General features: G+C 44.4%; 1 protein-coding gene across 1 annotated transcript in view; it reads left to right on the top strand.

The window, feature by feature from the left end:
- Window positions 1-1690: 1690 nt before the first annotated feature.
- LOC105563582 (homeotic protein antennapedia) overlaps window positions 1691-14723 on the top strand; it is a 113677-nt gene continuing 100644 nt past the window's right edge. Inside the window, exon 1 of the mRNA XM_012015284.1 lies at window positions 1691-1898. The gene's annotated coding sequence lies outside the window, so the exon portion shown is untranslated. The remainder of the gene's footprint in view (window positions 1899-14723) is intronic.

Raw genomic sequence — 14723 nt, 5'->3', positions numbered from 1 at the left:
AAATCGTTATAAGTTGCGAAAGAAAGCTCGTAAATAGTCCGGAGAGCCGAACGCGAGGACAAAATGCATTAAGATATTGCCAGGCGTGCGCGTCGATACCCCCTTCGTCACGTCTGGAAAATCTATAGCGGCAGTCAGCGCGCCGTATGTAGCGCGTCCACCACGTGGTTACCGGAGAGAATCCGAGCGTGTATGGGTGCGGAGAAGAGCGGCCACAAATCACCATTACTCGATGTGTATCGCGACGCTATATAATTATACCTATAACGCGAAGCACCAGGTAATGGCTCAATCCTGCATGTACATTCGATGATAACCAGTCCTGAGGACGGGGCGCTAGGTGGGGTCCGAGGTGCCCGCGAGATTTGAACTGGCCGCCCGCCATTGGCTGAACGGCAGTCACGTGTTTCGTTACGTCACCGTGGCCATCCTTGTGAGTGTACAAAGTCAACGGCGAGGGGGGGGGGGAGGAGAGAAAGACAGACAGAGACACACACACAGAGAGAGAGAAAGAGAGGAGAAGGAGGGGAAGGACGCGCGCGCGCGCGCGCGCGTGCGACAGAGACATCGAACTTATCCTTGAAGAGCGCGAGCGCGATATCGAAGAGGGATGAAAATATTGTTGGCGAGAGACGAGGACGGCGGTATATCGTGAGAGGAGAGCAACGTTGAAAGCGGAAGAGAGGAAGATACAAAGCGAAAAGCGAGAGGGGGAGCGAGCGAGAGAGAGAGAGAGGCGGGAAAGAGGCAGCGAGCGTACACCCTTCGTGCTCCCTCCCGCCATTAACAACGCCCTTGCATATAAATCCGCCTCTTGTACGTGTAGAAGTCAATCGCGCGCGCGTGTGTATGCGATCTCGCGTCTCCGTTGGTTTGGTGTATCTTGCCGTGCGACCGTCTCCTTCTAAAGTCAATTCTCTCCCTCGCGCTAATACGCTGTCCCGCTTCCACGGTCCGAATACCCCGCCTTTGCGCTGGCCGCAGGACAGCCCTGGCGCGGGTAGAAGCGGCGCGGAGGGCCGGGGGGGACACGTGGGACGAAGCGAGACGCGGCGATGGAGGCGCCGTTGCGCGCGGGAGAGACAGGAAGGGGGAGAAGAGGAAGGACGGAGGGAGAGACGGAGAGAGAGCGATTGACAGCGCGAGAGGGAGAGAGAGTGAGCTCAACGGTTGGCGAGTAGTGGGACGAAAGCACGAGGAGAGGCAGCAGGAGAGAGAGAGAGAGAGAACGGAGGCAGCGCCGCGTGGCGGCGCGAGGTGGGGACTATCGGGCCGTAAACCATCCGCGGTGAACATTTAACTCACGTATTGCCATCCAACAAGTTTGCTTTGGCCGGTGAAAGAGCGTCCCCGAGATCTCGGCGAGTCAGCGAGTCTCCCGTAGGCGAGAACCGCCGCGCGACACCTCCGCGCGAGGCGAGAGGTGGACGAGGAGTCCACCCGCGAGACGCAGGCACACGCGGTTTTTCTCGTCCTGTGCGAGCGAAAACGGTCCTACCGCCTCGTCCTCTCGGCTGCACCGGGGGGGTACGGGCAGATCGGGCGAGACCCCGATCGGGGACGAGGACTCGACGGTTTCGTTAACCAGCGTGACACCACGGCCGCGGGATCGTATTCCAGCGGTGGCGGCGGCGGCGGCGGCGGCGGCGGCGACGACGACGGCGATCCGGGGACTCCGCCCGCCTACTACTTACTCGGACCTGCGGCGATAAGAGCGCGGAGGCGCGAGGGCGGACTACCGGAGTGAGCCACGACAGGTCCGCGGTGCGAGCGGATGGAGCGACAAATTTCGGCGAGCGGCCTCGGACAGGCGCTATCATGAGCTGCGGGGAACGTGCGCGGACCACCCTTCCGCAGAGACGGCTTCCTTATCGTTGATCGCAAGCTGGCCGCTACGGGTAAGTCGTCGTTTAACTTTACTCCGGAATTGAGCGCCGAACGCGTCGCGCCCGGAGCTTGCGGCGGCGGCTGTCAAAGTCGCGGAGCGATCGCCCTCCCGCCAAAACCCTACGCCGCGCACATGCTCCGTTAGCCAGCTAGAGCTGCTATACAACAGGCCTCGGCTCTTACTCGCTGGCGCTCCCTCGGATTCTCCCTCGTCCGTCTCAGCTCCGATCGCGCCGCGACGTTTACAAGCTCGCTCTTTATTCGCGCGCGCGCGCCTCTCGATTGTATTACGCGAATGCTCGCTCTCGTCGAGCGTTTCCGTATCAATCATCTCGGCGGATGATTTGCGGCGAGCGCGCGCGCGCGCGCGCGAGAGAACGCGCTCGTCTCGAAATCCGCTCGCTCACTGCCGCGAAAACGTGGAAAGCTCCCTTTCGTCACTTGGACACTTGTCCGCGAACGTGTTACATATATGCGTAGAATTTGTCACGTCGTACGAATAGCTTAACCTTGTTAGATATATGTGTATGTGCGCGCACACGCGCACACTCTGCCATTTCTAACACTAAGGTGTCTCAGTATCTGCGTACACCAATGAGATATGAATTTTACGTTATTTCGCGTTGATAATGCACTGCGAGGTAAATGTGCGCGACGGCAGTCAACAACAATTGTTCGGAGTAGATAGTGTTAAAGAGCCGTTTGTGTGCGCAGCGTATTATCAGGGTACGGTAGTTAATAAACATTACGCCAAATGCGTTTGCTTTGCTCTTTTTCACGAGTAGTTTCCGTTAATAATCCAAGGAGCGCTGTCTAACGTATACGCATAATTACGGGGGCAAACTTAATAGAAATCATGGTTTGTTGTTCTCGTCTCTATCTGATTTATACCTTAGGGGTCCTGACTTAACTTTGCTTGTTCACAAATTTTAAAAAGTCCCTCTTCAGTCACGTGAAAAACCGTTTAACGCGGGGAGCGCTCGCCTTTGCATAAGTGGCCCATAGGAAAATGCATAAGGAAATGGGCCAATCGAATTCCTTATGCATATGTTTATGCAAAGGTATGTGCTCCCGCTTAAACCGCCCAATCTCGATAGCAGGCTTTCGAAAATTTAGCGTAATCCTTTCGACAACTCGCTGACTGTGCCTGGACATTTTGGATTTTCCAGGGGAGAGGGGGGGGGAAGAGGGAGGAGCTATCTATCCGAAAATAAAGTTTACTGTCGGGGAACCTGAGGGTAAAATAGGTATAGTGTGTACCGCACGCCTGACGGAGGCCATAAATAAGGATCCGACGGTCGGCGCGGCTGCAGGCGGTGATAAGCGTTCCTTTACCCCCACCAGCGGCAATCCTTTAGACTTTCTCGTGCGTCATCTTCTTCTTGCCAAGCCTATCTATGCGACACCCCGGGAAGTTGCAGAAAGTTGTCAAACTGAAGTTCGGTTGTTAAACATTTATGTTCAACTACGGCACCGGGGGGGAAACTTGCGGGCGTCCAACAGGACGCAGCCGTGCGATGGATTTTGTTAACATTGTTTAAAATTGTGTAAGAGTACAATGAATCAAATTTCCTTATCTCGCTGCTTTCGAACGGCTTTCGTCCGATTTCGTTCCGCGTTTGTAATCTTCGAGGAAGATCTTCTCGTCGAATGTGAAATGCGCGTGACGCGTATCGTTGTAGCGCGGGTTCATTCAAAATAAAGTATATAAATAGGTGAAGTGTCGCAAGGGGATCAATTATGTATTTTAAGCCAACGGCACACGGCACTATTTTTCCTACTGGATTGCTTACGAGAGCCAATCGGGATGCAGAGTTTCGGATCAGCGGTGACTTAAGGCTAAACCCTGACTGGCTCTCGTAGGCAATCCAGTTGGAAAAATAGTATCGTGTGCCGTTGGCTTCACACTATAATGAAAATGTTAAAAGTGAATAGCTTTGTCTTTCTAACCGTCCCCTTTGGAAAGAGACCAAGTCGCTCACTTTGAGCATTTTCACTGTATTGTAATCAGAATTGACCACAAGGTTTATAACGCCATAAAATTGGCATGTAAACATATGAGAGATTGAATCCCGACAATTCTTCGGTTTTATCTTTTTCTTGCTGTGTTGCTCCAAAAGTTACGTACAGCGTCGATAAAGAATACTCCAAAATTCCTTTCGTAAACTGCACGTGTCACAGAAATATAATATTTGTAACGTTAACGTTCAAGTAACGCGCTGATTGTACTTTGCAATATTTGGCGATATTTAAAACTGCGCGAACACTTACTCGGAATTCACTAGATGGCGGTTCTTCATGATATCGGCAGAAATATGTGGGGTTGCGAATCGCGCGCGCTTGCCCTTGTATCGGATGAAGGGGTTTACGAATACTCGAGGTGCTTGAGCGTTTCCCAACCGTGTAACGAATAGGTATAGCCGGGCTGCTTCATCCCCTACGGGCAGCACGAAGCGACCATTTCTCATATCAGTTTAGCCGACACTTTCGAGAACTTGCTCAGGGAGCCTCGGGCGTCGCGATGTCATCCGATGCCTCTTGCCCTCTCGCGTTCTTGCCCGCCCCTGGGTCTTCCATCCCTCTTCTAACTCCGCGACACCTTAGCGGCCCTCCCTCTTCGACCGAAGAAACCCCCTTTTGTCGTGTCTCCACTCGTGGTCCGCGATCTGCGCCCTTTCTCGGTTTCGCAACCCCCAAAGTGCCGGCCGAGTGCCCGCGGCCTGAAGATAAGTGTCGCCCGAAACTTAACAAACCTTAGATGATAAAAGGGCCTGCCAGGTCCTGAATCATCCGCGGGAAAAAGAACGGCGCATGGCCAAGTGTCTTATCTCAATTCGCAGTTGAGCACAAGTCGCTTTAAATCGATGCATCTTCCACTTTCTAATAAAATGCAGTACCTCTAGAGCTAAGCCGAAATAAACTGTATTAGAACAATTTGTGCGTATGTGTGTCGGGAAAACGGACCTTCTGTCATCATTTGATAATGCAATATGTCTAAAATTGTTATGATTGAATTTTTATATTGATTTGACACAGTCACGATAAACATGCCATTGCTAATTTGGTTGTTTGCGAGGAAGAACTGTTTTACCTTCTAGGAAAATGGGTCTTCCGTTACAGATTGCATTATATATTCAACCCTCATATACAATTTTTACGAAAGTATTCATTAATTCGATAACTGACTGTATGACACATAATATTGCAAATTGCGATACTTATGCATACTTGTTTAATTTTAATCTCTATTTGTCTAATTTATATGATATATTCGAAAATATTGTATATAAATAATATGTACATATTCATGAAACATTAATGAAAGCTAAACCAATTGCTGTGGAGATGAGTTGACAAAAGATTAACAGAAACTTTTCAATGTGTTCAATGGAACGGAAACTTTCTTATAGAGTTCTATATTGCCCCGTGGTCACCATAGACTTTTATGTGCTCTGCTGGACTGCTACCTCCGAACTGAAAAGTGAGGCAAGAGTCTTGTTAGGTAAATAAAGTAGTATGCGTGCATCGGTCTGTCGGTGACATACAGTACCGGCCAAAAGTATATCACCTTATGGTTTTCCGAGCGTAACTTTCGTCGAAGTGTACCGAATGTGCTCAAAATTTGACACTAGACACCTGATAACAGATACATCTTGTATACGAAGGGTAATGAAATTTGATAAAGTACATCTTGATTTTCGAATTTTCTTATTCGTGCACTTTAAAATTAGTTATGCTAAAAAATTGAAAGGTGATATTGACCGGCACTGTATAATACAATCTGTAATAGAAGAATCGTTTTCCTGAAAGGTAAAATAGTTCTTCCTCGCAAACAAACGAAAGTTAGCGATACATGACATGTTTATGTGCGTCACTGACAGGCCGATGCACACACACACACACTACTGTGATTACCTAACAAGACATGGCGGAACTCTTGCCTGACTTTTCAGCTCGAACGTAGCAGTCTAGTAGTATACAGAAGTCTGTGATGGGTACCGTCGGATAGCGGCACGCACGTGACTCGAGTGAATATCGTGAAATACATTAAGTGCTCATTTTGAATCGACTTTGGATGCATTCGAAAACTCACGTATGACCCAATCGTAGCATCTAGTTCTGTTTGTGCAAAAGAAGCCCACACTTGTGACCGAACTTTAAACATCGTGGCCGAACATAAATTACATTCTTCGAGATGTTCCGCTTGACGAACCAAGTAATTTGCCGAGACATCTATCTTTTTGGTCTATAAATTCATCACTATCTTTTGAGGTGAATTTACCATATTGTAAAGTGACCTTACCCGCAAAAAATGTTAAGACCTGTGACTTTTTTTTTTAAAGCGTAACGGGCACACAACATAATTCTCGGAGCATCTTGACCAATTAAAGGAGCGTGACAAGCATACAAAGTGCATATTTCGAGCGAGGGTGTGAAAATGTTTTTGGAGCAAGGTCAAAATATAGGTATTGCGTCACCTGTACGATTCCTTTCCTACCTGGTGTTAACGAAAATGACCTTATCCACGACCGCCCCGTAAATTAGACCAGTCATAAAAAACGTCACGCAAATGAAATGAATCTAACGGTAACGTGTCTCGCTCTTTATGCATTGAAGGCCGCTGGCTTCAGAACGACACGAATTTCTGGTTTCCGTCCATTCTTATTAAACTCGTGAGAAATATTTTAGATAAAAATTTCAAAAGTTTACCTTGCAGCATAATTAATATTTAACATCATATTCGACGAATATTTTCTCATCGCGCATTTAACGCCGGGGAATGTAAAATACTAGTTTTAAATTGTCGAAGAATATATTGGAATATTCTGCAAAAGAATTGATAATTGGGGTGACATTTAGAATAAAAAAGATTTGAATGTCCATATCTTTTTTATTGTGGGATTTAATTTACAAATTTTTCTCGACATATTTTTACTCAATTTTTGCTACAATTTAACTATATAAAATACTTGTTACTGATGAAGGAAATATATTGCCATTATAAAATTGACAATTTATCAACAGTCTTGATACCTAAATAACGAGAAATCGCATCAGGCAAATAGATGTATGTTGTTTTATTCTATTATCTATTCTACATTTTTTTGTTATTTTTCTAATTTCTATATTTTTAAAGTTGTTACGAAATACACTATTAAAAAATATTTGTACTGTTGGGAAATTTTGCAGACGCGCGAAATATGCACGCCGCAATTGAAACATTGGCCATGGAGAAAATATATACAATATGATAAAATTATTTCTGCCCTGATTAGAAAATTACGAGTCATCTCCTTCTCATTTTTAGCACAAGCGATCCTTTAGCCGTAACTGTTTTGCGCCACAACTTCATTTCGCCGGTCACTTAGATTCTACTTTGTCGAGTGACGAATGAGGGCTAACTAGCGTTGCTCATTGTCATTCTTGTCTCACTTTCATCCTTGGTGATTAAGATTAATTGGAACAATTTCTGGAAGATAAACAAGTTCGCGCTCCAGTAATAATGATGGTCGTAAGATCACGGCCGGTCCTGAGTAATAATCTTGTAACCGGTAAATACCGCATGATGAACCGCGCGTAAATTGTATCACAGCTGTGAAATAAATGACTGGGCTTACATATCAAATTAAAAAGTATAACTTAATTATGGCAAGTAAAATCTTGTCTTTTTTATGCGGTAACTTAGAACAATTCGTTGCAATTAAACGCACATATCTCCCTTTCGCTCTCGCAAAAGATAGCAAGTTTCTCGATAATCACCGAGGTTTCTGACGTTATTACCAAGTTATGGTCAGTGTTTTAAAATTTAATTCGAAACACGTAGATGCATTATCTATCAATAACAAATACACATTAAAATGAATGGCACACTATGGTGGAAAATCGAAATTATAACAACGACAGTTCAATCGTCTATAATTAATATGTACCAATTCGGCCTCAATCAAGTGGTGCGATATAAAGAAATTCTCATTTGCGGCGCAAAACAATGATCATGCAGAATGATGATTGTGTCATTAGTCGTTGCCGGTGGCCGTTGATTTATAAGTTCAACTTGAGACGGACAATATTTTTGTTTTAATACTTCTTTTGGACGAAAGTACGTGCGCGGACTGCCGGATGGGTGTGAGATGGACATAGGTGGCTGATGATGTCACTCCCTTAGCAGGCAAAAGAGAGGAGGAGAGATAGAGAGAGAGGAGAGATGGGTTCGTACGGCGTACCGGACATCGACTACACGGTGCCTAGTTTAAGTTGGGTTGTCGCGATGGCACACAGAGATTACGCGATACACGTGGAATATACTTAAGGTATCGCCAACAGCTCCTAGATACATCAGGCTTGTCGGATTGCTCCTTAACGCACGAATTGCTTCGCCATTTAGTCTGATACCGATAGAAACGGTCGCAATCCGCTAAGCAATATTTGGATAACAATCTATAGAAGTACACCATGACATCATACAACAACGTAATACAACGACAAAATGTCTGACATGTTGATGTCTAACAGTATTAATATACGCGTCATGTATGAGATTAATGTTGATTAGTACGTAGTGAATATTTAATGTTTCTAATTTGGGCACACAGCGATCTGTGAAGATATGTATATATAAAAAGAACAATTTGTTCAAACTTAATAATGGTAGATTGAATATCATCATGATAGTCAAGGTGCACCAGCATACGTAGGCTCATTATAAGCTTACGCGCTGACGTGCGATATCTATTTTAAAAGTAGAATTAAGTAACGCCACGCTGCGGCTAATTATAATTATTTCATTGATAGCGCTCGCCTCGGACAGGGAAAATAACAGCATAACGAGCGTATAGCACTTACGTCTGATGCATGAAATACTGCGGGGTATACGTGCGCGCGCGCGTGGAAACTTATTTTGCATATTCCTTTGCTACGTATCACTATATACACACGTGCGTACGCGCGCACACGTGTGCGCGTACGGCGCACACAGTGTCTGATTAACATGAAAAGCCTGAAACACCTGTGCCTTGAGACCCATATAATTATTCACTCCTTCAGTTCGCGATGCGGCGTTTGCAAAATCGCTTGACAAATACTTTTGTCTTTATATAAAAATATCAATCGGGGCTGTAAATAAATAATTATGTACACATATTTGTAATGTATACATATAATTAATTGATCTCCCGGCAAACTTCTCTGTGCAGCGGTTTTCCATATTTTACGTATTAGTGATCTTATATAAATCTAAATAATTGCAAATTCATTTTTTCGAGATTGCATTTATTTAAGATATTGCAGAATCATAAGCTTCAGCAACATATTACTTACGGAAATTTATAAGGACAAGCTACAGAAATTTATAAACTGATATATGTTAGTTTATTGCATTTCCATGTACTTCCTAAATCTTGTATCGGTAGTCATTCCGTGTACATCGGTGCTATCGCATCTATGTAGAATTGCTTGGAAACAGTCTGCTAATTATTAGATCGTACAGTGATATAACAATGCGATGAGAATCATGAATTATGGATTGTGCGGATGCAATACATACGAAATGCTGGTATGCATAACTTTTAGACTGGTACATTGAATTGTATGTTGTAACAGTTTCTTGTTTTAAACCAGCGAAGCACATTGCATTGTAAATATATCTGCAAGTTACGGTTTAATACAATCTTCACCTTTTGTAGAGATCGCTTCTCGTCTGCAAAATTTGATTGCCAAATGTTTGGATATAACTGCAACACCTGTCCTGAAAAAAAAAATTCGATTCTAAATTAATTCAAAAGAAATTTAACGCCTACGTGCAATTTTGAAGATTAGATTTTCGGAAAGTAATTCACTTAAAATCTATCGATCGATCTTTCGACGTGTGTGTTAAGAAAAAAATTATTTTAAATTGACGAAGAAATTCAGAGATAAGCACTGTCAACAGATGAATCGAGGGTGTTTTATACATCACAAATATGTTATTACTTTTATGGGAAACGAATTTTAAAGAAGTAGGTTTTTGTTGTGTAGTATAGAGACTATAGAGGAACGTTTGTGAACCGTTCTACAAACAGGTACTGCTGGTACAATAATTACTCCGCTACTCGATTGCGTATTACCTGCGGTGACCATGATAAAAGGAGAAACTGGTTTGAAGACCACGTACGCGATAGAGCCGTTAACGATAAATCGAAATGTGTGGATTCAGAGGTAAAAGACACAGTTTGCTGCCTATATGTACCTTACGTGCACGTGTGTACGCACGCGTGTATATACCGATGTCGTTCTTTCCACGGTAACTATCTTGCTTCGTTCGTGTCATTCGGATTTACATATCCCTATTTCGCTCTTTTCGGACCGGCTTAATTAAGCGTTTAAGAGATGAAACTGGTTTCGCTATCTTCATCTTCTTTGTCATTGTTCTTTAAAATGCATATTGTTACAACGCAATTGCGCTCTTAACTCTTAATTTGTATATTTTTCTTTCGAGTGATGGGATCCGACAAAAATGGTACGTTTGCGACGTTAATATCATTCTTCTCGCGATAGCCTCGACCACGCGAGTCGATTTCTGAATTAAAAAAAAAGTACTTTTTATTACAACATATATTTTCACAAAAGAAATGACTGACTATGCACTCGCATAGAAATATGAGGTGACTAGGAATGGAATCGAGAATAATAAAATATCATTCGACCGTAATCACAATCACATTAAATGCATCTGATAATTCACATAAAGTCATGCATGAATGCGCTGATCAATAATCGTATTACTGTAGTAATAATAATTAAAAGCTATTTTATCTCGCACTTCTGTTCTACACGTCTACGTAAATTTACAAAGTTTCTATGTATGCAATTTTTAGGTAATCTCTTACATTTTATTGAGTGCAATGTAAAATTTCGGAATAACGCCTTCTGACCCTTATATATAGATTGAAAGTGTCGGACGCGATTTAGTTTGCCCAAATATTCGTGGGGAAAAAAACTAAGGAAATTACGAAATCGTGAGAAATGTACGTATGTCTTTCGTTATTGACGTTAAAAATGGGAGAGGAGCGCATGCAGGTGAGCGAGAGGAATAAGTGGGAGTTGACGAGCAGCGGTGTAACTGGTGTAAGCGTAAAGCAAGCTCGATCGTGCGATTGTGCGGTGGATGAGCGAGAGGCACCAAGGGGGAGTGGTCACCGTGCTGAAGCTTCACGCTGACCTATTCCTTTCTGTGGCTCCGCAGTGCATTATGGTCACTTGGCTAGGTTCTTTGCTTTAGCTATCCTGCTCGTCACAGATCGGTGTGTTCCCTCAGTCAAGGCAGCTACTGTTTCCCCCGTAAAAAACGGACCCACGAAAAGCCCTGGTACGAATGGAACCTTTTGCGTTCGGAGATCGCGGCCAGTCGGCCTAGCAGTGGCGTCGACAATAGTGTTTCTCGATGCCGCTGGTGCCTGCATGTGTACGTGTGAACAAGAGTGCGGCAGAACATCGAGATTGCAAAGAGGAACGGTGAGCGTACCGGAAAGCAGAGGGGGGGAGGGGGGGGGGGACTTGTGTCGTTATGGTACAATGGGACCACTACTGCAACGCTGTAAGTACCCCAAGCTTACGGACTGATCTCTTCTTGCTCTTTCTCCCTTCCGTTCTTTCTTCCTCCCCCTTTTCTTCCTATTTTCGCATTTTCGCGGCGTTTATATCTCTTGCGCTTTCATTCTTGCGAGATTTTCGTTACGCTCTCGAAGCAAGGAGAGAGAGAGAGCTTTTGCAAAACTGGGCTTTGCCCGGCGACGATGCAACGCTTACGGGGTATTTGTGGGATTAAGAACTCGCGCGGAACAAGGTGCCGGGCCAAAGCACGGCGGGGCGCGATCAACGAAGATTTCAGGAATCTAAAGATCGCTGTGTCGACACGGGGTATATTCCATTTTGCGGACGCTGCGCGATTTCGGCGTTACATTCAAGTGATAACGTCAATAAATTTTGGAATACCGGTTTACAGCTGACAGATTTATTACGCCGCCGGCAAAGTATATAACGCGAACGAAAATGCATTGCAAAATCCTTGCAAAAATAATGCGGCACGCAAAATTGTACGTATAATAGATATACGAGCGACATTTCCGTCGTATTGTGTAAGCAATCACGCAGTCCGATCAAATCACAATCAAGTTACTGCCGTTGACAGATGCTGAGACATAGAATTTTTACAATTAATTGGAGGAAATGCCACTTTGTCAGTCGAGCTGGATCTTGGTAGCCTAATAATAATATTTCCCTGTGAATTTTCTATAATTTACTTTTTCCAATTCAGTAAACTGCGCGCCGATTATTTGACGGTCTCGAAACGCAGCTTTTTATTGGAACAGTAAACCCACATACTTGAAATGGAATAATCAAGCAAATTTTTGATGCTAACAAGTATCAAAAAATCACTCTAAAGAATTTCTTGCGAAAAATATCTGCCCAGAGCTCAAACCTGGATCGTTCTATAATCTGTGGCGCACGCGGGTGTCTACCAGTTCGACCACTGAGGCATAGAATTCGTAATTGCGACATCCTAAAAGATGCGCAATGGAGCACTGCACGAAGGCTTCGCCAAGACTGACATAAAGTTCTGAGAATCCCACATGAGCCTGACACATTTTTTATTTTTAATCGTCGCAAACGCGACAATCGCGCGATAACGAGCGTAAACGGCAAAAAACGGATACACTCGGTCGAAACTGGATTTACAGTACTGGGGCGCCCTCGTGAACTTAGGGGAATCTAGAAAGACGGACCAACCGGTTAGCGACTTTGGCGGCCGCCATCTTCCCCTCTCATCCGTCTCTTTCGCCTCGCGTGAGAACCTGCTCGCTATATGCCCACCTTTCTACTCTCCGAGACCACTCTCGACGAGAGTCCCGCTTATGAGACTTTTTTTTCTCTCGGTCTTTCCGTGGACGCGGCGCGGCTGAGAGGGGACGGCCTACTCCTAGCCGAAAATACTTCTCCTTCTTCGTTGGCCGTGCATTGGACGTGCCATGACGACGAGGTGGGGTCATGGGTCTCGCCATCGTTCCTCGATGCCACGGAATGGGCTGTCGTCCCTTTTTCTTTCTCTTTATGACACTCTCTTGCGCTTGATATTTATTCTGGTTTTCACATGCTGTCCCTTGCTGCGCCTTAGACCGCCGATTTCCCATTGTCCGCCATTTCTGTTCACGCACAAATTGTCGTCCTCTCCAAAGGTTACCAGATTTACACTGCCGGGCAATGTTTCAGCGTAAATAGCCTCTCGGTCTTTCAAGTCGACCTTAAAAAAAACGTACGTACCGAAGTGTTTAAAAGTATTCGCCGAGCGAGAAGGAAGAGCCATGTGATTTTTACGCTCTTCGAGCCGCGTTGCTATACATTCTGTCTACATTAATAACACGTGCCGCCGGTTTTAATATTTCGTTTTAAACATTCCTCTCTCCCGAGTAATGAAATATTCATTACAGAATTTCGTCTACCGTAACTGGCTCGTACGCGCAAACTAATATACTGGACACGAGTAAAGTTACACAAGACGACTTGCGTGAAATTATCCTGAATTTTTAACGTGAAGTAAATTTCGCTCTTTTTATTAAATTTCTTATTAATTTTTCCCCGTTCTCTCTCCTTTGTATATGCGTACATGTGTATCTCTTTTTTTTCGTCGAGAGAGATTCATTTGCTACGATTGTATACGCTCGTGTTTGTCGCGCAATTATATAACGGTTCAAGAGGCAAATCATGGGCCCAATGCGCATAAATCAGTATCGATGACGAAAGACTCTGTGGATGCCTATTCTAGCTAAAGGTTTTCTAGGCCGCGCGCTAGCCGGCTTCGCAATATATATTATCACGACTTGGAGCATAGACATTTGCGTAAGAATTCTCTGAAACCGGTGGAGCAGGAACGAGCGCGTTGAATATCGTGATTAAAGTCCTATAAAATGGTAACCTTGCGAACCACATTGGTGCGGAATCCATTGGAAGCGCTCTGATGTTTTAATCGAGTGATTTATAAAACTTGCCACGCGAAATAAGGAAGAACGAGTCGGACGATTATTAAAGAGAATTAATATAGCCGTATTCTTGCGAAAATTGCCGCGTTTTAACGAGTTATTATTTATTCACGCGAGGTGTCAGCACTTCTAAACTGATTAATGAACTGTTTGGACGCACGCTCAATCTATCAGAACCTGTGCGTGCAGCACGTCACGACAAAATCTATCAAAATCTACATGCCGCTTGCATCTCGAACGATTTTTAAGAGTGAACGATTGCTCGAGGCTGGTGAAATTTTCCAGAATTATCTTTTGTTATTCGTCAATCGCGTTAAGACAAAATCTATCAAAATCTGCCGCTTACGTCGGGCTGATCTCGAACGATTTTTAAGAGTGAACGATTGCTCGAGACTGGTCGGATTTTTCAGAAATTATTTTTTATGGCGTCAAATAATTCTTGACGTTATTTATACACCTAGACCGAATAATTGCGTCCAGGTGGGGCGAGAGAAGGGAACGGGGATACTTAAAAGTCGCGTTTCGATAGTTCTGTGTCGAGAGGGAAATCGCCGAGGGCGTTGTGGTGGTACAGATTAGCGGCATGACTGGGCATTACTAGGCATTACTAGACATTTTTGGGGCATTTTTTGGGCATTAGTTTGGACATTAGTTTGGACATTAGGCCATAGAACTTATAAACATGGAAGGGGAAACGGATCGGCATAAGTGAAGCCAAGAAGTGAGACAGAAGAAACTAGAATTCTGTCTCGTTCTATGACTTTTCCTCGAAATACGCATGCGCGGCCAAAACGAGATTACAATAACGCATGCGCAACGATTTAA

This window comes from Vollenhovia emeryi, unplaced genomic scaffold (assembly GCF_000949405.1).
Source record: "Vollenhovia emeryi isolate VEMERY1.0 unplaced genomic scaffold, V.emery_V1.0 DF939174.1, whole genome shotgun sequence".
NCBI lineage: Eukaryota > Metazoa > Arthropoda > Insecta > Hymenoptera > Formicidae > Vollenhovia > Vollenhovia emeryi.
Note: the sequence above shows the minus strand (reverse complement) of the source record. Positions and strands in the feature narration are given on the sequence as shown.